The sequence below is a fragment of the Musca autumnalis genome, unplaced genomic scaffold (genome assembly GCF_047663935.1).
Source record: "Musca autumnalis isolate F117 unplaced genomic scaffold, ASM4766393v1 scaffold_1, whole genome shotgun sequence".
Taxonomy (NCBI): Eukaryota; Metazoa; Arthropoda; class Insecta; order Diptera; family Muscidae; genus Musca; species Musca autumnalis.
Genome location: NW_027411644.1, coordinates 200,433,035 through 200,456,820, shown reverse-complemented (window position 1 = coordinate 200,456,820; position 23,786 = coordinate 200,433,035). Strand labels below are relative to the sequence as shown.

Genomic DNA, 23,786 nt, shown 5'->3' with positions numbered 1-23,786 from the left:
ACAGCATCTTCTGGCTACGAAAATCGTTGACCACGCCTTTTTTTCTTGATGTGCTGCAATCAAATGCAGTCATTGTATACCCAGTCAGGTCTGTACGGCGCTTGACCCATCAATTCCACGTTTTGTCCGGATAAGACGGCGCTGGTTTGAATCGATGAGAGCTCGCATTGTCTTGATGCAGAAAGATTCGGTTTCTCTTGTTCGTTTTTCGAATTTCTCAGGAGACTTCAAGCAAACAAATTGTAGTGTAACACTCAGAATTAACCGTCCTACATATCTCAAGCCGTATAGTCGCCACACGGTCAGTTTTGCCAAAGAAACAGGGGACCATTTGCTTGGAAGGTCTTCTTCCATGAACAAATTTCGTTGGATTGGGCTCGCTTTCAAAGACCCAAATGGTCGACTCCTCTTTTGTTTCGGGCTCCTAAACATAGATCCAAAATTCGTCTGTGACGATCTTATTAATGTCGTTTGAAGCTCCGCGATCGTTTTTATATACAATTTTTTGTACAAATCCACAAGAGCCTTTTTAACCGATTGGCCAGATGTTCAGGCAATATCAAATCTTAGTTGGTGGAAGAAATGCCCAAGGATGCCTCAATCTCGCGGTATATAACATGACGATCTTGCATTACGCGTTCACACACGGCTTAATTTTTTCTGGCACAACGACCGATTTTGGGCCACCCTCACGACCTTCGTTTTTTGCGAGTGTTGGCCACGATTGAATACATTTAGCCAGTTTTTCATAGTGATATAGGATGGTCCTTTATCGACATATACAGATATCATTTGATCGATGCACCCTTGCCGTGATTATCCATCTCGAAATTTGTGAAAAATTATAGGACGAAAATGTTCACAAGTAAACACAAGTAAACAACAAAACACATGGTCGTATGTCAGACTATCCTGAGTACGCTTAGGCTAAAAACTGTCAAACTTGCAAAAAAACAAAAAAAAAATGTCACATGATGGCAGGCGACACTGCGTGTTGCCTAGGCCAGACGTTTTTTTAGTGTCCCTCGTATACCGGCAAAGTAGCCTACATATGAAAAAAGAGCTACTGACGCTTCCCCGGATGCAAATTGCGATAACGTGTCTGCTAGACAACGGGCCTATTCCCTAATAGATAGTGGGTTTTTGTGTAGAGAACCACAGTTTCCTCCCATGCTACAAATTGTCTATATCATGACAGAGAAATTCCCTGTTCTGGCATTATTGCAAATTTCGTTGAGCCTCAGCGTATTAATTGTCCAATTGGATTTTTATACATATATTGTAGCATGGAGTCGCTTAGCCACTTTATGCTAAATGTACTCGGTGTAGCTGTCGTTGAAGTTTTTTTAATATTAATTTTGGTGAAGTCGAAGGCATCCACAGCCTCCAAACGTAAAATTGAATATGAATTTTTCCGGCCAGGCAACATACAATTTTTATTATACCCTCAGCATTTATGTTAACGAGGGTATACACACTTTCATACGGGCAAAATGTGCCTCGTCAAAAAAAAAATGGTTTTAGTCCCCAAGTTTGTTTGGACGAAATGTGTTCCAGACAATTTGGAGTTGATTTAGCAATCTCCGTCCGTCTGTTTGGCTGGCTGGTGCGCACGATAACTCTCGAACGGGTCAACCGATTCGGCTTTCGTAATATTTTGTGCAAACTTATTTTAAGTTCGAAGATGGGTTATATCGGTCCACTCCTTCCGGTACCTCCCCCACAAAATGTTCGGAAATTTTGTGCGCACGATAACTCTTGAAGAAAGTAACCGATTTGGTCTATACTTTGCACATCGTGAAATTTCTACCAGACTTAGACGAGGTTTCACTATGGACTCAATCGCTCCACTCCTTCGGTACCTCACACACAATTTTGGAAAAGTTCAGTTTAGGACCTGCTCTCGAATCGCTTTGATTTTTGCTGTAGCGACTTCTATTCACTGCCATCCATATGACGGTACACCTTTCATCAGGGACAAGTCCATACTTCCTGAGAAAATAGCCTGAAAGGTACAAGAGCAAGATAACTCACGAAAGGATCTGCCGATTCGGTCCAAAATTTGGACTTCGTAATATTTTGTCCAAACATAGTTTAAATTCGAAGATAAGCCATATCGGTCCACTCCTTCAGGCACCTCCCCTACAATAGTTCAAAAATGTTCGGACAAATTGTGCGCACGATAACTCTTGAAGGGAGTGACCGATGTAATCCATACTTTGCACATCCTAATATATCTACCAGATATAGATCAGGTTTGAATGTGGACTATATTTGTCTACTTCTTCCGGTACCTCTCACACAAAATTTCGGATAAGTTCGCTTTAAGACCTGCGATTTGCATTCGCTAACTCCATTACGACGATAAAAGTTTTTTCAGGGGCAAGTCTATATTTCTTGGGAAAACAGCCCGAATGATGTAAAACCCCCTATGTCACTGTTCAACCGATTTCATCCAACATTTGGTCTTCGTCATATTATATCCGAACTTAGTTTCATGGGACAATACCGGTCCACAACTTCCGGTACTGCTCCTCAATATTTAAAAAATTTCACTAAAATGCTAAGACGATATCACTAGAATGGGGCAAGCGATTTGGTCCAAACTTTGAATCTCCTAATATTTTGTCAAAATTAGTTTAACTTCTAAAATGGCCTATATCGGTCCACCCTAAGGGTACCTCCCCCACATAAGTTCAACATTTGTGTCTTAGTGCAGTTAATTCCTAATCTACATTTTGTCGGCAAGTTCAAATGTTCAAAAAGGGCCACAAAAATCTGATGAGACTTTAAATATATTCGATCTGTCCGTAAGTTAAAGTTTCGCTTCACATTGTCTGAGGGTATATATCTGTCGGCAAAGCCGACAGACACTTTTTTTACTTGTTACTTGTTTAATATTAATTTTGGTGAAGGCGAAGGCACTCCTGACGTATAATTGAATATGAATTTTTCCGGCCAGGCAACATAAAATTTTTAATGGTGGAAAAATACCCCTCAGTAATGTTGGCGACATTTCCTCAGTATTTCAGCCATGAACAACTTCTTTACAAGTGGAGTCTTAGGTCAAGGTAGAAGAATTCACAAAGTTATTTCTTGCAATAAGTTTATTTGTAAAATAAAGGAATTTTGATGTGCTAGTAGCTAATTGCAGGGGTTGTTGTGTAGGGTATCACATGGTCGGCCCCGTCCGACTATAGCATTTGCTTACTTGTTTTAGGATTCTGTTTATAACACATTTAGGTTCACCGTTTCTGTTATTGTATTTTGTTCAGTCACAGGCTGAAGTGTCCCTTGACCTCTCTGAGATGTTTGTGGAAAAATTATATGTGTATATATACATTAAAGGCTGAACGTATATCTATTTCGGCAAAGCTGACTGATATTTTTTACTTGTTTTGTTAATCATTCAATAGATAATAATTAATGTTTTTAATTAAAAAAATATTTTTTGCAAGACTAGCCACTTCCTTAGTATTACCACCAAACAAGATCCTTCCTTCTATGTGTAAGATACCTCATATTTCTTTGAAGATTTTTCTCTACGGAAGGATGTGACTTGTGTTTTCCTTGTCGGTTAGTGTATAAATGTGTGTATGTCTGTTACAAAAATATTTTACTATCATAAATTAAATTTGGATTTTTATATTTTGCACTAAAGGATATTTCGTTTTTTCTTGTTTGTTTGTCCTGTGAAATATTTAGATGTTGTTCAAAATGGTTATGAGAAAATTTATGCATTATCATAAATTGAGAAAAATCCTTGCTTGCATTTCGCTGCTCACATGAATATTGAACAAATATCCTTGAATTATGTGCATATGCAGATGGGAAGTGAATATTTATGACAATTAATATATGCATGACTTTGTTTTTGAGGATATTAGGGTTAGTTGGAAGTTCTTTACATAGTTCATACATTAATAAAGGAGTATTTATTAGTCATTGTGCAGTACAAGTTTCGTCTCTTCACCAGGTAAATAATAATTATTAAATATACTGTCCTTTTTATTTTCAAAAAATACACATGGGCCTAGGAAACCAATGACTTGTATGAATGAATGTATGTAGGTACATACTCGTATGTAACCATCATTGTGTTCTATATACTATGTATGTATATGTAACCATTATTGGCAATGTGTTGTTGCCTCGTCCACAATTATACCCCATTAGCGAGCAATACCACCCTCATAAATAAGTTTTATTTCGCCATATAGGAAGATATTTAATGTACATTAAAATGCATGCAAGTGGAAATGCGATACCATAAATTATTGAAATGATATTGAATTCCGAACATTGCAATTGTCGGCCGCACAAGTTATAGCTGAGCAAATACATTTTTAATTTAATTCACATAGAATTGCATTTTTTTGCTCTAAGCCAAATAATTTGCTGTGTAATTTAGTGATCATTAATTAGAAATTCGAAACCTATTCAATTAAGTATTAAAAAATGTCATATGTTTAAGAACATATTTCTGTTAGTAGGTTCTCCTCCCAATAAATACCGTAAATGTGAAATTGCAGCCAATTCGATTGGATAGTATGACGTAAATCATCAAATTTTAACGATAAGCCCAATGTTGACATTAATATTTTCTCGAATTTTGAACTTTTTGGTAGTCGCTTCTATAATGGGCAGGTCTACGTGATGAAATATACTTACTTACTTAGCTGGCCTTTTACAGAACATTTGTTCCATAAGCCGAACTAAGAAAAAATCTCTAATCCACTCTGTTTGCTGCTGTATTTTCCCAATCTGGGATATGTAGCTTTGTGATATCTCGTTTCACTTGTTCGCTCCAACGTAGCTTTGGCCTTCCAGATCTGCGAGAACCTCCATGCGGCCCGTATTTATACGCCTTTTTAGCGGGTTCATCATCACTCATTCTTATAACATGGCCTAGCCATCGCAATCGTTGTATCTCGATTCGTTCAACTATATTGATGTCATTGTATAGTTGATACAGCTCGATGTTCATACGACGCCGATATTCGCCGTCAACACAGATTGGCCCGTAGATCTTTCGAAGAATTTTTCTCTCAAACACACAAAGCACTGCCTTATCTGCTTGAGCAAGTACCCATGCTTCGGAACCATACATTAGCACGGGTAGTATCAGTGTTTTGTACAGTGTTATTTTTGTTTGACGAGAGGTGGCTTTATTCCTAAACTGCTTACTCAGCCCAAAGTAGCATCTGTTAGCCAACACTATTCTTCTTCGTATTTCACAACTGATGTTATTTGTTGTGTTTATGGCGGTGCCGAGGTAGACGAAGTCCTTTACTACCTCAAAATTATAGGTACCAACATTCACAGATGGTGCGGTGTTTATGGACATATTACGCGTCGATACCATCAACCAACTTTCGAGACCAACTTTAGCAGATTCTCTTTCGACTTTTGCAAAGGTGTCAGTTACTTCCTTTACCGATCGACCCATGATGTCAATGTCGTCGGCATAAGCCAGTAACATATGGCTGTTCGTGTATATCGTTCCATTTCTTTTGACCTTCGCGTCTCGTATGACCTTTTCCAGCAGGATGTTGAATAGATCACACGACAGGCCGTCTCCTTGTCTGAAACCTCTTTTGGTAGTAAACTCTTCGGAGAGGTTCTTTCCAATTTTAACTGAGGATCTCGTCTCAGTTAATGTCATTCTACAAAGTCGAATGAGCTTTTCAGGAATACCAAAATCAGACATGGCTTGGAACACCTTTGAACGTATAGGGCTGTCGAATGCTGCTTTATAATCGACGAAAAGATGGAAGGTGTCGATCTGCATTTCTTGGGTCTTTTCCAGGATTTGTCTCAAGGTAAATATCTGGTCAATGGTGGATTTGCCAGGTCTAAAGCCGCACTGATAGGGTCCAATAATTTCATTGACCATAGGCTTTAGTCTCTCACACAATATGCCAGATACTATCTTATATGCAATAGGGAGCAGACTTATGCCCCTATAATTGGAGCACACAGTCTTATCACCCTTCTTGTGGACTGGACATAGGATGCTCACGTTCCAATCGTCGGGTACGCGTTCTTCCTGCCAGATGGTGCTAACTAGCTGATGCATACACCTTATCAGCGTGTCGCCTCCGGTTTTGAACAGCTCGGCTGGTAGGCCATCTGCTCCTGCCGCCTTATTATTCTTCAGCCGGTTTATTGCTGTCCTTACCTCATCTTGGCTGGGCGGTATACATTCAATACCATCATCTGGGATTGGATCTGTGGTATCTTCGCCGTCTTCACTGCTATCGGATACCAACAGTTTGGAAAAATGTTCTTTCCATATCCTGAGCACACTATCTGTATCAGTTACCAAATTACCTTGTTGATCTCTACAGGAGGATATTCCTGTACCAAAGCCATCAGTTTGATGCTTCACTCTTTGGTAGAATTTTCGGACTTCGTTCTGTCTCCTGTACATCTCCATTTGTTCACACTCCCTCTTTTCCATTTCTCTCTTTTTCCTGCGGAAAAGACGTTTCTCCTCTCTCCTTTTCTCCCGATACCTCTCTCGTGCGCTACGCGTTGCTACTGATTGTAAAGTAGCCCTATATGCCGCATTTTTTTCTTCGGTAGCAGCACGGCACTCCTGGTCATACCACGGATTCTTTGGTGGAGGTCTCTGGTATCCAAGTACTGATTTTGCGGCTGTTTGCATGGAGTGGGCAATATTTTGCCATTGTGCTGATATGTTATCGGGACAAGAAGCGCTATCATTAAGCAATTGGGTCAGTTGAGTGGAATATGCTGTGGCTATCTGTTGTGTTTGCAGCTTGGCGATGTCCACCTTTCGTGTTGTGTCTGTCCGTGCTTTATTTGCAACGTTTAGACGGGTACGTACCTTTGCTGCAACGAGGTAATGGTCCGAATCTATGTTTGCTCCTCGGAACGATCGTACATCCAACACGCTCGATGAATGTCTTCCATCTATCACAACGTGATCAATTTGATTTATTGTTCTTTGGTCTGGAGACAGCCAAGTGCCCTTATGAATATCGAGATGCTTAAATCTGGTACAGCTAACTACCATGTTTTTTTGCCGCTGCGAAGTCTATCAGCCTCATTCCATTGTCTGACGTTTCACTATGTAGACTGAATTTCCCAACTGTTTGTCCAAAGATATTCTCCTTTCCAATTTTGGCATTGAAATCGCCTAGAACAATTTTAATGTCATGGGCAGGACAACGGTCATATGTTTCTTCTAAGCTCTCGTAGAATATATCTTTGGTCTGTTCGTCCTTGTCTTCGGTTGGGGCATGAGCGCAGATAAAGCTGATGTTGAAGAATTTTGCTTTAAATCGAATTGTAGCAAGTCTTTCATTCACTGGGGTGAAGCTGGAGACCAGATGTTTTAACCTCCGACCAACTACAAAACCGCAACCAAACTCATGTTTTGTGTCATGGCAGCTATAATACAAAGCGTCACCTTTAGGTGTTGTTGTGACATCTTTCCCAATCCATCGTATTTCCTGTATGGCAGTAATATCGGCTTTGTACTTTTCAAGTACGTCTGCCAATGCGAAGACTGCACCTTCTCTATAAAGAGTGCGAACATTCCAGGTGCAGATCATGGTCCTTAAAACGTTTGCAAGGTTCGTCAACTTTCGAGGGGTTTGTTTTTCTTTTCTTTCGTTTTTTCATAGTAGGCTGTTTTTTCTAGGGGAGGGTTACTAACCCGACGCCCAAACCCAAGTTTTTAACGTTCTTATGGGTGAACCCGCGGCACATGTTAGCTCACTACCTTTAACGGGAGTTCCCCAGGTGACACCACGGGGAGGTCAGTGTCCACTTGAGATGAAAGAGGGACCAAGATAAATCCTGGGCTTTGCCATGTTAAAACCGGTCAGGACCGTTCCTTGGTATCTTCCATCCCCTACGTCACCCGATGAAATATAAAACAGGCAATCTATGGACTATTCTAAAACCGTCTATGAGAACAAAGCCATCTCTGATTTTTTGAATAACAATTAGGATCCGGATTAATATTAATATTTGTTTAATGTAATCAGGATCCTAATGACTACAAGCCGAACAAATTAAAAACAAATCAGTTCTAAAGCCACCGTGGTACGTTCCCTGACAATTTCAGGGTAATAGGTTCAGTTGTTTTTGTAGAAAACATTTAAATTGAAAATTGAAGAAAGTGAGCGTGGTAAAATCTTTTTCTTTCATGGTAGAAATTTGTTTCCATAAAAACAAAGTTGGGTTATGACATCAAAACGTGGACCGATACCGATAAATTTCTGGAAGAAAGTTTTGTATCCCAAAGGAGGACTAAATACTAAATTTCAGCCATTTTCGTAGGATAATATAGCTAAAACCTTCAAAATACCGAAAATCTGGACATATCGTCCTATGGGGGCTATATCAAACCGTGGACATATATAAATATTTTTTTGGTAGAAATGTTTCTTAGCCTCTGGAAACACAAAATACCAAATTACAACCGATTCTGTGGTCAAATAGGACTTATACATTCAAAATATCTTAAAGTGACGCTACTGTATATGGGGCGTTAAGTGGGGGCTATACGAAAACGTGGACCTATATTAACAATTTTTGGCAGAAATGTTTTTTAGCCTCTAGAGACACAAAATACCAAATTACAACAAATGGGACAAATATCTTAAAAATTTCTTAAAACGACAACGCGTCACTGTGTATCGGGGCTATACGAAAACGTGGACCTATATACCCCGTTTTCAATACCAAAAGTCATACGTATATACAATAGATTTTACCAAAATTTCATCTACCTACGAGGGCGGTTCGGAAACTTCTTAGCCTATCAATGAAAGAGAATAGTTAGTTTTTCAAAAATATTTTTATTTTTCAATATAATCTCCTGAAGCTTCAATACACTTAGTCCAACGCTTTTCTAGCAATTCTATCCCTTGATTAAAATGGTTTTCCTCAAGGTCTTCAAAATAGTGGTTTACAACTGTAATTGCATCTTCATTTGAGGTAAAACGCTTGCCAGCAAGGAATTTTTTTAGATTTGGGAACAAGTAAAAGTCACTGGGAGCTAAATCAGGAGAATAAGGTGGGTGGCCAAGCAACTCGTACTTTAATTCGTTGATCTTAGCCATTGTTAAAACACTCTTGTGCGCTGGTGCGTTGTCTTGATGAAAAATTATTTTTTTGTTTTGTAAGCCAGGACGTTTTTCTCGAATTTGTACTATTAATTGATCCAAAAGGTTGCAATAGTACTCTGAATTTATTGTTTTACCCTTTTGCAGATATTCAATCAATAAAATACCTTTGAAGTCCCAAAAAACCGTTGCCATAACCTTACCAGCCTATTGAATTGTTTTTGCCTTCTTTGGGGCACTTCCTCCAGCTTCAGTCCATTGTTTGGATTGTTCTTCTGTCTCTGGAGTACAGTGGTGGATCCATGTCTTATCAACAGTTTTGAAACGACGCTTAAAATCCATTTTATTTCGCTTAAAACCATCCAAACAAGCTTGAGAAAAGTTCATTCTTATGCGTTTTTGATCGACTGTTAACAAATGCGGCACCCATCTTGCAGAAAGCTTTTTCATCTGTAGTTCTTCATGCAAAATTAAATGGACTCGATCATTTGAAATGCCCATGGTATTAGCAATTTCACGCACTTTTATTCGTCGATCATTTAATACCATATCATGCACTTTGGCTACAATTTCTGTTGTTGTTGCTGTTTTTAGACGTCCACTACGTGGTTCATCTTCAATGCTTGTACGACCACGTTTAAATTCAGCAACCCAATTTTTTACTGTTGCATATGAAGGAGCACTTTCACCTAACACATTCACCATATCATAATGAATTTCTTGTCCCGATAAACCTTGTAAAACATTTAATGACAGCACGCATTTCTAATTTATCCATTGTAAAAAAATTGCGGATGCGTCTTTTTTGAACACCTGTTTCTATATGAAGGAGTTGCCAGATCGAAACAAAATTTAACATGTGTTCATAACAGAGATCGAAGTTTCCAAAACACTTAACTTTTTTCTGTTTATACCGCGCTTTTTGTGCTAGGTTTCCGAACTGTCCTCGTACTTCAATCCGCTCGGACGCTAGAGTGATTTCCACAGACGGACAGACGGCGGACATGGATATATCGATATTGAATTGCACGCTGATCAAGGATATATGTATATAGTTTGTAGGGTCTAAAATTATTATTTCGAGTAGTTACAAACGGAATGACAAGCTTAATATATCGACCATAGTATGGTGGAGGGTATAAAATTATTATTAGGAGAAGTGGAATATGCTGACTAAACAATATGAATTATGTTAACCCTACGGTCAATAACCAAAAAGTATACGTAGATCAATAACCGGGTACATTTGTATACAATTAAAAATAACGTTATAACTCGTTGAAAAAATGAGATACTCAAGAAGAAAAATTCTAGAAAAAAACACTTGAAATAGTATTTTCTCAAAAACTCGGCTAATATTTTGTTCATATCTTTGAAATGGGAATTAATTTTTATATAAAACTTAAAGTGAAAATAAATTAAAGTGTTTTCCCATCTTTCTAAAATTTGTTTGTGGCCCTACGCACCATAGGACCTTCGCGGTGTGCCAAAAATGTCAGCAACCGCCACTGTTTGAAAATTTTTAATGAATGAGGTATCCGACGTAGAAGGTCTGAAGGGGATAGTTTTGCTTTTGAAGAACTAATGGAATACGATTATGATAGTGAAAATGACTGCCAAAGTGATATTGATGAAGATAGTGACACAGTATGCTTTACAGCTAAAGACGACTCTATATGGGAAAAAACGTATGTCAACATCCAGTCAAACATGTATTCGACTTATGGGACGCTCATGTTTGATAAAAAACAGAAATTATGTCAAAAGCATGTACCTACATTCAAATGTTTCCTAAGCTTAGAAATGGTCCTTATTATTGTACGCAACGCAAATAAAAAATCTTTGAAATGTATACAACAACAAAGGTGAAGAAAATGAGGAAGGTATGTGGAAGAATGTAACCGCAGAGGAAATGTATTCTTTTATCGGACTACTAATAATGATTAGGGCAAATCATTCCAATAAAGACAACTTAAAAGATTTGTGGTCTTTCAAATCTTACCCTTTATATCGGGCAACTATGGGTATAAACATATTCTGGCCAATATTGCGGTTCATAAGGTTTAACGACGCTAATACCCGAAACCAAAGAATTATTGCAGACAAGGCAGCATCTATAAGAGCCAAATGGGACGTGCTTAGTAAAAATTTGTTTTTGCATTACAAATATATTGAAAATCTCACAATTATTGTTTAGAGAAACTCAGAAAAGAAGAGACGAAAACCAGGGAAATATGTGATTTGTGTGGATTTGCAGTATAAAGACTACGACAGGCTTCCTTTGTGCAAACACTTTTTTGTGTATTCTATACCTTTTTTTCCTAAAAACTAAAATAATAAAAATATATTACCACTCATAAACATTAAATCCGCTGTTCTTACTACTCTTCAATCAAAAACAACATTTAGAATGTTGTGGAAACTATCAGGTTAGAATTTTTGTTCAGAGTATCTTACTCTAATTTATAATCATTCGAAATATGAATATAGAATAATCAGTTGTTTTTTACTTCTCTATAATCAAAAAAGTAAGAAAAGTCTATAGTCGGACGGAGCCGACCATGGGATACCCTATACCACTATCCCTGGACAATCGCTCTCCACGGAACTTCTTTTTAATGATTGTGAAAATTTAATTATCAAATATCCGAAATGTAATGTATAATACTTATGAACAAAACCAAAAAGTTATTTAGCATGACAAAGGCATTTTTGTTGCAGGAAATGGAAAATTTAGTTCACACAAACTAAAATGTAATGAAACACACTTATGTAGTACTACTACTTCTGTTGTTTAACCGCTACGTTATTGAAATTTTTACCAATTTCCCACAAAAGTTTCAGTCCATTTAACCCGCTAAGTATTATTTGATCTTCACGTTGGTTTGTACGCTTCTTCTTCATCATAAACTCAAACTTTGTTTAAAATTTGGCGGGTTATTATTTTGACCTACAGAGCCGCTACAAAATTGGTTAAAATTTTGTTTTGGTCCATTTTATCCCCTGAACATTTCACGATCATCACCAAAAACTAATCATTTCTATTCTGGCCCGAACCCAACCTCCTTAAAAAATTCGTTACAATCGGTCCATAATTGCGGCCTTAAGCTTGTTTACAATTTTTAATGGACGGACACACGTCGTTAAATCGCTTTATCTCGTCGAGATATGAATTTTGGCATACCAAATAAGGGGTGTAGGACGAATATTTCGTGGTGTTACATAAACTTTTGGAGAGACAATATGAAGCATGGGATAAAAATATGGTTCTCTACACAGAACCTATTATATATTAGGCAGTAGGCCCGTTATCCAGCAAACACTTTATTGCAATTTACATCAGAGGAAAGGTCAGTAGTTTTTTTTCCATATGTAGGATACTTTGCGAAATATATATGTCCTCAAGGAATTAAAATATCGACCAAAAATAAAATTTGTATATTTTTCATACAAAAGTAATGGTCTATTTCACCCACTAAAGAATATCAGATCATCATTCAAAATTGTAGACATCTTTTTCGACCTATACTCTTACCCTGTGCAAAATTTCGTGACAATTGATGTATAATTGCGACTTCTAGCGAGTTTATTATTTCACTACAAACAAATAACGGAATATATTAGGCTGTAACTCTGTTATCTGATCATGCACACCAACATAATTTGCATCAATTGAAAGGTCAAGCGTTCCACTTTCAAGTATATCTCACTTGTCTGGAATGTCACTTCCAGGAATTAAGATATAAGCTGTATATTAAAAATTTGCACAATTTTCACACAAAAGTTTTGGTCCATTTAACCCTCTAAATGTTATCCGATCGCCATCTCAAATTGCAAGCTTCTCCTTCGTGATATACTCTTACCATATTTAAAATTACGCGTTGATCGGACTATTATTGAGACCTATAGAGCCGCTAGAAAATTGGATAAATATTATGTTTTTGGTCCATTTCACCCGCTAAATATTCACGATCATCACCAATAAGAATAGGGATCTATTCTGATCTGAACCCGACCTCCATACCAAATTTCGTGACGATCGGTCCATAATTGCGGCCTGGAGCATGTTTACAATTTATAATGGACAGACGGACGGACGGACGGACGGACGGACGGACGGACACACATCTCAAAATCGCTTTATCTCGTCGAGATTGGTATACCACATTGGGGGTCTCCGACGAATATTTCGCGGTGTTACATAAATTTTTACCAAAACAAACTTATAATACCCTTTTCCACATTGTGGTATAGGGTATAAAAAACAAAAAACAAAACAATTGTAGGTAATATTGGTGAGTAGGGGGTTATAGCTGTTGTTTGGAGTAGTTTACTATATATGAAAGTATTAGCGATTGCTGACATTTTTGGCCTACCGCGAAGGTCCTATGGTGCGTAGGGCCACAAAAAAATTGTAAAAAGATGGGAAAACACTTTAATTTATTTTCACTTTAAGTTTCATATAAAAATTAATGCCCATTCCAAAGATAAAAACAAAATAATAAGCGAGTTTTTGTAGAAATACTATTTCAAGTGTTTTTTCCAGCATTTTTCCTTCAGATATGCATCAATTTGAATTTAAAATTATACCTGGTATCCTTACAGGCCAACAATTAAAAAAGGATCAGTCCGCTTTGCCGACTGAGATATACCCTCAGCATCTGTGAATTGAAACACTTTTTTTCCCAAAAAACGTATATATTTAAGGGGGTTTCAAAATTTTTTATGTACCGACAAAAATATGGATTTAGATAGAAGCTCAAAAGTTTTGCGGGGAGGTATCTATAGAAATGGACCGACATAGTCCATTTTGGAAGTGGGTCTTGTTTTGGGTGTCATTCCTTATTTGGGTGTCGATAGATGTCGCTACCACCTGTCGTTTCAGTAGGTCACCATATAATTCAGAGTTTTTGGACCATTATATCAGGAAGCATGTACTTGGACCACTAGGTAAAAATTTTCAAGGGATCCTCAAACAGACCCTCAACCGGGATGCTCTCTTTATAAGATATTGCGCGTACCAATTTAGCGATTTTTTCGAATTTGTTTGTATGCTTGTACAAACAAACCAAACCTTCGAATTTCAATTTCTTCTAATATTCGAAGAGATATTACGATATGTAAATTGTGGACCAACTCAGTATTTGGTTCGAGAGTTGTCGTGCTCTCCAGTCACTACATATGCTGCCATAGAGGGTTTTTAACCCTTTCAGACTGTTTTCTCAAGAAGTATGGACTTACCCCTGAAAAAACGTTTACCATTGTAATTGAGACAGCGAATGAAAGTTGCTTCAACAAAAATCAAAGTGATTCCAGAGCAGGTCTTAAAGTGAACTTATCCGTAATTTTGTGTGATAAGTACCCGAAGGAGTGGACCAATTAAGTTCATACTAGAACCTCATCTAAGCTTGGTAGAAATTTCACGATGTGCAAAGTAAGGACCTAATAGGTTACTCCCTTCAAGAGTTATAGTGCGCACAAATTTTTCGAACATTTCCGTACTTTTGTGGGGGAGGTACCGGAAAGAATAGACCAATATAACCCATCTTCGAAGTTGAACTAAGTTTGGACAAAATATTACGAAAGCCAAATTTTGGACTAAATGGGTTCATCCGTTCGAGAGCTATCGTGCGCACCAGCCAGACAGACGGACGAACATTGATAAATCGACTCCAAATTGTGTGAAACACATTTCGTCCAAACATACTTGGGGTCTAAAACCGTTATTTCGATGAGTAACATTTTGCCCGTATGAAGGTATATATACCCTCGTTAGCATAAATGCTGAGAGTATAAAAATGAATTTTTTCCACACCCATGCCGACTATAGGAACACCTATACCTTTCTGGTTCCTAAAGTCGGCCGCCATAAAAATAGCAAAATTAAAAATATCGTCTGCTCCGTCGGAAAAGGTCGTAAGTCCCTCTCAATAAATTTTTCAGGAGGAAGAAAAAACATTCCAGCGCTTTCTCTATTAAAAATTTTATTATGGTGGTAAAGGCAGTATTTTTCGTTTATTTATTCCGCTTCAATACCTGTACTTTGTTTGATAAAATTGCATCGCGTTTGGGAGATAATTGGATGTCTTTGGACTTACGACCTTTTCCTTGTACAGTTTTGTATTTTTGTAGGGACTTACGACCTTTTCCTACAATTTACGGACGTTTTTAAAATAAAATTATTATACTTTACAAAACAATGTGGAAAGGGTATTATAAGTTTGTTTTGTCCAATTTTCGTGTAACATCACGAAGTATTCGTCGTAGACCGCCTCCCCTTGAAATTTTGCCATATCTTGACGAGATAAAGCGATCTAGCTATGTGTGTCCGTCCATCCATTAACAATTGTAATAAAACTCCAGGCCTCAATTTTGGACCGATCGTCACGAAATTGTGGAGAGGTCGGGTTCCGACCAAAAGTGGCCCCATTAGATGTTGGTTATGGTCGAAAGGTGTGAAATGGACCAAACCCACAATTTTTACCCGACTTTGTATCTGTCCTGTAGATTGCAGTAATATTCCGATCGGAGCGAAATTTTAAGAATGATTTGAGTTTAAGACAAAGAATAAGCTTGCAATTTAACATGGTGATGAGATAATTATTAGCGGGTTTAATGGACCAAAACTTTTGTATGAAATCTTATATATAAAAGACAATGTGTGTATGTTAGACTCAAAAACGGCTGAACCGATTTTTTTGAACATTTCAGAGAATATACAAGGAACAACCGAGGTGCAAATAGGCTTTATAGTTTTTGAATTTCGGAGGGGCCCTATTTTTTAAAAAACGCTTTTTTGCAAAATTTATGAAAGTATCGTTCAGAAAATTTTCAGATTATGCACAGGAATGTCCCTTGGTGTTGAATTTCGGAGGAGCGGGTTAAAATTGTGCCCTATTTTTTAAATGCGCTATACATATAAAACTTACGAACGATTCGGTTTCTCCAATCCTGGGTACATATTTTAGCAATAAGACCCGACCAGAGTAAAATTCTAAGTCTGTATAACACTGACCGTCTGTCCGTCTTTTGAAATTAAGATACAGCTCGCAATTTTTAAGATAGATCTTCGTGATTTGGTTTAGAAGTTTCTATTACTTCTAGGATGTTTGGTATTGACGTCATCAGAGTTTTCAGAATCACCGTGAAAACCATAGGTAACTAGACCCATGACACCATCGTCTAATTCCATTCCAAATTCATACTGCTCTTTGTTAGCAAAAACAATGGTGACTTCTTAGTTTAATAACATTTCAACCAATTATTATTTTAAAATCATTTAATAATATAAACATTGCACTTACCCGTCCGTTAGAAGGTATTACTTTATTGAATTCGGAATTCAAACTAATCTCGTTATGTGAATGTCCTATGAATGTCCCTAGAGAAACCACAAATGACCAGTTGATAAAGTTAAGTAATATATACGACAGTAAAAACAGTAAAAATTTTGAATTTTTTAAATTTTTCAATCTATGAGGTATTTGAACACATACAGCATCCCAATTTGTATCAATGATAAGGCCAGAAGTCCATCTTTCATAATCAGTTTGCTTATAGGGGAAAATAGATTTCAAATGTAAATTTTCGTTGCAATATAGAAATTATCAAATTTTTGTTCAAATGTTTCGTCCATTGGCTCCGCCAAATATCTTCCGATTATCATCCAAACGTGTAGGCTAGTTCTTTACATTGTACTCCAACCATGGATGACGTTAACCATTATATCTGAACTACATTAGCTGTAGTATTCTTTTAAAGTATACATTTTCCTGTGGACTTACGACCTTTTCGTACTAAAATTTGTTCGTTTTGTGGACTTACGACCTTTTCCGACAAGGGCAAAACATATAGAAAAACGCGACATCCTACCATTTTCTTTGTATCATACGACGTGTTTTGACCTGTACTTTCATCCTGTAACAAAAACGACCTTTTCCGACGGAGCAGACGATATGTTATAATAATTTCCTTGCCTAATGTATTCTTTAGACTGTTCTTTACTATAATAAATTAAATTCTGAAGAAAAATCTATCCTTTTAGTATAATTACCGACCATACAAAGTCGACATCATCACTATTTTTCCATAAGAGGGACGATTTTCACTTGTGTTGAAAATAAAAAGACTAAATTCTGGCATAATTATTTGTCATATCTCCATGGAATTTTACACAAATATAGCTGACAGTAGCGTTAAAGCTTACATAAGTTTATTTTTCACATTTTGTTATAATAATTATTAGTCGTTTGGGTATGAATACAAAAATGGCCGACTATTGGTACTGGCCGGTAATAGGGGCTTTTACCCTATATGATTTTTTGAAAAATCTGTTTGTGGAATGAAATTAGAAGAAAATTTCAAAAAACACTGTAAATCTGGCTTCAAAATGTCAGCATCATTTAATGATAGAAGCAGATAAAATTTTGAAAAGTAATACATTAGTGAGATGATTCTTATTTAGTTTGCTTCTGCTTTTACTTTGACAGGAAACTCGGGAAAAGGGTGGTTTAATCACAAATCGAGAAAAAACAAAAAAGACAAGTTGGCTTCAACCCATTTTTACCCATTTTTTAACATAAATATAACCACAGATTCCACGCAAACTATCTTATAAGGCCAATATTTTATCGAAAAATATTTAATTTGCATAATATACAATCACAAGTCGCGTGTTCCACAAGGGTAAACTTTGGTTTCAGCTATGTTAAGTTTTCAAAAATATTGGTAATATATTCCCAATATATCAATACATGAAGTTAAATTGACAATCTATTTTCGCCATTTTGAGGGTTTTAGCTATATTTTTGGACTTAACTACCCGTAATTTGCATTTGACCTTCACAGCAGTGACAAAGCTGCTCTACCCAAAATTGTCAACATAGGTTTATATTTTGGTATAGCCCCCATATAACGGTACCTCCTGATTTTTTTGACCGAACTACCTGTAATTTGACATTTTATGTTCCCAGTAGTCACAAAACTTCTTTACTAAAAATTGTCAACATGGGTCCATGTTTTGATAAAGCCTCCTTACAATACAAAGTAATACATTAGTGAGATGATTCTTATTTAGTTTGCTTCTGCTTTTACTTTGACAGGAAACTCGGGAAAAGGGTGGTTTAATCACAAATCGAGAAAAAACAAAAAAGACAAGTTGGCTTCAACCCATTTTTACCCATTTTTTAACATAAATATAACCACAGCTTCCACGCAAACTATCTTATAAGGCCAATATTTTATCGAAAAATATTTAATTTGCATTATATACAATCACAAGTCGCGTGTTCCACAAGGGTAAACTTTGGTTTCACCTATGTTAAGTTTTCAAAAATATTGGTAATATATTCCCAATATATCAATACATGAAGTTAAATTGACAATCTATTTTCGCCATTTTGAGGGTTTAGCTATATTTTTGGACTTAACTACCCGTAATTTGCATTTGACCTTCACAGCAGTGACAAAGCTGCTCTAGACAAAATTGTCAACATAGGTTTATATTTTGGTATAGCCCCCATATAACGGTACCTCCTGATTTTTTTGACCGAACTACCTGTAATTTGACATTTTATGTTCCCAGTAGTCACAAAACTTCTTTACTAAAAATTGTCAACATGGGTCCATGTTTTGATAAAGCCTCCTTACAACTGTTAAGCCCGATTGATGACATTTTTAAATACATTTTTTACGTAATTTAGGCTTCAGAGGTTATCCGTGGTCAAAAAGCTTCTTCATCTAAAATTGTGGACACGACAGGAAACTAGTTATTCCATTTTACTTTATAATATTTCATTATGGAGGGTATAAAATTTAACAATTTTTTATTTTTTTATATAAGATTGCAGCATTTTTAGTTAGCAGTGTGCATTATTTGAATATTTGTGATTACAATAAAATTTAAAAAATAAGAAAAAATATAGCGTCTTTTGCAATAACTCTGGCATTTGATAATTATCGGCAAGATATGTGTTGTTGATTTAAAGCTCAGAATATAATCTCTTTTGGTCACATACATATATAGCTCGACTATTTAAATTAATTAGGTCTACTTTTAAGTTCAGTTTTTTTCTTTGAATACGTTCTATGGAATCATCTCCACAAAAAAGTTCGTGACGATCCGATCAAAATTGTGACCTGTGATGCGATTACAGGGTTTAGATTGCTAGACGGACGGATGGATACGCATAGCCTGATAGACTCATCTCCTCCACTGTGCATCCCCATACAGTGGTGTAGGATATGTATAATTTTCTTTATAAATTATATCCTTTGTAAAACAATCCTTCAAAGTCCTTCATTATTTGTAATCTTAACACATACAAACATACATACCATTCTTCTACGCGAGCGTGTGTGTATGTGTGCGTGCAAACATTGATGGTTTTAAGTGTTCGAATTGTGATAAGATGCCATAATTCTGAAATATTTATGAACATCATTTGAAGAATTTTATTTCAGTTTTCCAGCAAATTTATTTCACACACACTTCATTCATCCAACAGATGCACAGACAGTCCTCACATGATCAAGCGGCAGTGGTAAAGGACACACCACAATCCATACAAAGTAGCTGCTGTTTATTCGTACTTCCCTGCGTTGTTCTTTTTTTGTTTTTCAATCTTATCTTGAATTATTGATGGTCATTTATCACATCATAAATGTGTGAATGATGATGATGCTGTTGGATATTTTTCCACTATTCACTGACACCATGTTATTGTCGTTGTTTGTTTGTTAGTATTGCAAGGATATCCTTGTAACATTTGCTGTTATTACTGTTCTTCTTGTTGTTCTTGTTTTATGCAAACAAAATAAATGTTTCCAATTAATCTCAATTGCTTTTGCATTGTGAAAACTAAAAACTGCAGTCAATCACTTGAAACTTTTCATTGAGGACTTTTTGGGTAAAAGGACATATTGGGGATAGATGATACGCACAAACACACACATAACCATTTGCATATGCTAACACATACATATATAGTACACAGGAGAAAAGTTATGGCGGTATACAAAGTTTGTGACACCTTTAAAATACCATTTAAAATATTATCCTTTGTATCATCGTCATCATCCACGTTATTATTCTAGTTGTCTGCACTTCCATTAGCCCGTGTGTTTTTTCTACTACACATACAAACTCGTATAAACAAGAAGTCAATTAACATCACCATCATCACCACCACCAAGGTGCACATTTAACACATATTCGCTTATTTAACTATCAAAACTTTAAGCACCGCGTTCCGTTCAAATCATTTTTAACGTTTGACACTCGCCGCCACGACAATACAGCAGGATTCTGATAATAACTGGCGGCAAATATTCACGTTGCCATTCACTCACTCACTAGCCAGTCAACGCTCACCTTAGCGTAGCGTGTCAGCGTGGAATAAACTGGCAAATCTCAGTTGATGCTGTGTGAAGGTGTTGAAAATTTGCAGCTGAGATTCAAAGACGATGCCTGCCACCAAGCAGAACCTTTGCAAGTAAATGTGTATTGTTCTGTTGTGGGTACTTATGGCAAGTGCGGATTGGAATAAATCCATTCAGTCGTTGCAGTTTACCTCTGCCTTTGTGTTGGCCATCCTCACCAAACGGTAATGACATTTCCAGGATCCACTTTGTTTTGGATACAAACGCTAAGCGGTAGCACGGCAATTGGATGCTGCAGCATCCACATGAATGGTAACATTTTCTGCATAGGGCAAAATATAGGTGGAAGGGGAGTTATGGTCTGTAAAGCCATTTCTCGAGCATGCGCATCATTTTTGTTTCGTTAGTCAAATGCCACAGAACAGCATGGCTTTTGTTTGCATAGTCCGATATGCATATTTCACATGAACACAAACAAATACATACACGTGGAGGATAGGAAATTTGTTGTTGGGATGTATTACACTTAGAAAAATTACGGGTTTTCCAAAGTTTCCGAAATTGTAATGGTTTTGATATGATCAAAAATGTGGTTTGAGACGCCACATACATATGTTAAGACCCAATCTATTTCAGACAATATGTACAATTAAGACTTCCTGGGATATAGAACCTTAAAGTTACGAAAACCCCTTTTACCGATTTTATATAAATAGATTTAAGGTAATGGCAATTCCGTCAGAAACCAGATAGTTCATTTTGTGATGGACGGAAGACACTCTTCCAGTGAGTTAGATGTCCGATCAACTCGAGGAGTACACATCGATTCGGACCATTTCCTTGAATCAGCCAAAGTATGCACTCGTCTTAATGTTGCGGAAAAACTGCGATCAAACACCGAACGGAAGTTGGGTGTCGAGAAGCTGCAACAACAACATATAGCACACGCCTACTCCGCTCTACTTACCTACATTCTGGAAGACGGCACTTTTTGTGCCGATAATTTGGAAGCGCAGAAACAGAGAATAGCCCACTCTCTTCAAACTACCACAAAATCTCATTTATGTACCAAAAACTACCACCTAAATATTCATAGTATGATCAGGAGTGTCGTAAGGCTACTGAAGAGAAGAACGGGGAATACAAGGCAATCCTGCAGTAGTACACTAAGCGCCAAGGAAAAAATATTGGAAGAAGGAGGAGAAGTGTATTTTCAGAAAAAAAAGAAAGAGTGGGAAAGACGTGAGCGCGAGAAATTCTAGTTGTTCAGAAGTCAGAATTTAGTCCAACAATTTTAACAGAAGTTTATCGTGTAGGCACATTCTCCTGCAAAGATGATGAAGGGAACCTGGTAACTGATACATGTAGCGTACTGAGCACTGAGACGGAGCATTTTGGTATCAAACGTGGGCGACGGTGAAGATACCCCACAACCAATCTCCAACGACGTCTTTGATGTATACCACCTAGCCAAAGTTAGGTCATTACAACAATTAAACGACTGAAGAACAATGAAGAGCTGATAAACTGCCTTTCGAACTATTCAAGACCGATGGCGAAATGTTGATAAGGAAAATGCATCAGTTAATTAGCTAAATTTGGCATGAAGAAAGCACACCCAACGATTGGAACCTCACTTGTGCCAATTAGAGAGGCATAAGTCGAAGTTGTGTAACTTTTGAACCGAGAGACATATTTTCATAATTTTGTTCAACAGATGACACAGATTCCCCTCAACTTCGCTCGGGATGGTGGAGCCGTTTGAATTCCTTTAGGACAAGGATCGATGACACTGTGCAAAACATCTGCTCAGCACGCGACACAGGTCTGCACGACACACTGCCCCTGTCAAACCTTCTGAACTATCTCCACTAGATATGTGGTTACGTCCCATCCAAGGAACCACAATTCTAGAACTGTAGATAGACCCAGAGCTAGATTAAGAAGGAAAACGAACATACATACATATTAAATACTGCTACAACAACAACCGTTTTCCGGTGAATCAAATTTGGTCTAATAGTAACGATCAAATATGGTCTATAGTTGCAAGAGAATTCAAGGACAAAATTAAACTTCGGAGTTTTGTTTTTATATTTTGCATCAAAATATGAGTGTTCTTGTGTGGTTTATATCTTCATATCTATAAAAAATGTAAAAATAAATGATATTACATTTATTTTTTCGGGTTTTCATAAAAATGTTACAACTCATATATTAAACAAGTAAGAAGTCGTTAAGTTTGGCCGAGCCGAACTTTTTATACACTCCACCATAAAATATTCTTAACTAAAATGGAATAATTAGTTTCCTTTCCTGTCTAAAATTTTAGGTTCACAAATTTTTCGACCACTGATAACGCAGATGCCTAAATTTTCTAATCTAATCGAAAAAATGTGTTCACTCACGTGATACCACGTGATATGATATAGCCTATCAAAGTGTTGACCTATGTTCAACATTTTTGGTGGAAAAGTATCGTGAATGCAGGGAACCTAAGATGTCAAATTCCGGGTAGTTCCGTCAATAAAAGTAGCTAAAATTCTAAAAATACCGAAAATTGGGAGGTACTGTTGTATCGGGGCTATACCAAAATATAGGTCTATATTTTGTTGTTGACAATTTTCTGTGGAGGAGTTTCGTGACTGCAGAGAACATCAAATATCAAATTACGGGAAGTTCAGTCAAAAAGTGTAGGCGAAACCATAAAAATACCGAAAATCGGGAAGTACCTTTTTATGGGGCTATGCCCAAGCATGACCCTACGATGACAATTTTTGGTCAAGATGTGTTGTGACCTCTCGAACATGTGTCCCAAACATATTTTCCAGCAAACTTATATTCGTTTGCAACCAGTCCTAAACATAACATATGTTTGTGTCCTGCAAACAAATTTATGTTTGGGTTCAAACAAATATTTGTTTGGGTGCATATGGGGATCTCGCGGCTGCAGAATGCTGTTTTATAGTAAAGAGCTGTGTGTATGGTGTAAAAAAGTTTGTTTTTGCTTTGATGTGTATGCCAAACGCGTGTGTTGCGTGCATTGTTGTTGTTGCGATTTTTATCCACAAGCAGTAATTTTTTCTGTTTCTTTCAGTTAACCAACCTAGCAATCGAAGAGGAAAAGAAAAAATTGTATGAATTCAGTTTTCTAAATACAATCGTTGATTGAAGATTGTGAATAAATAAGTGTTTTGTGTTTTCTTAAAGAAATGATGCTTTTTTTACTAAATTAAACGCCCAATACATTTTATAATTGGAAGTTTTATAATTGAACCAAAAAGGTGAATTGAAATATTTTAT

At 36.8% G+C, this 23,786-nt stretch overlaps 1 long non-coding RNA gene across 1 annotated transcript in view; it reads right to left on the bottom strand.

Moving 5' to 3' along the window:
- LOC141391044 (uncharacterized) overlaps window positions 1-20,605 on the bottom strand; it is a 100,384-nt gene extending 79,779 nt beyond the window's left edge. Inside the window, exon 1 of the long non-coding RNA XR_012409547.1 lies at window positions 19,440-20,605. This is a non-coding gene — a long non-coding RNA (uncharacterized lncRNA). The remainder of the gene's footprint in view (window positions 1-19,439) is intronic.
- Window positions 20,606-23,786: the final 3,181 nt, after the last annotated feature.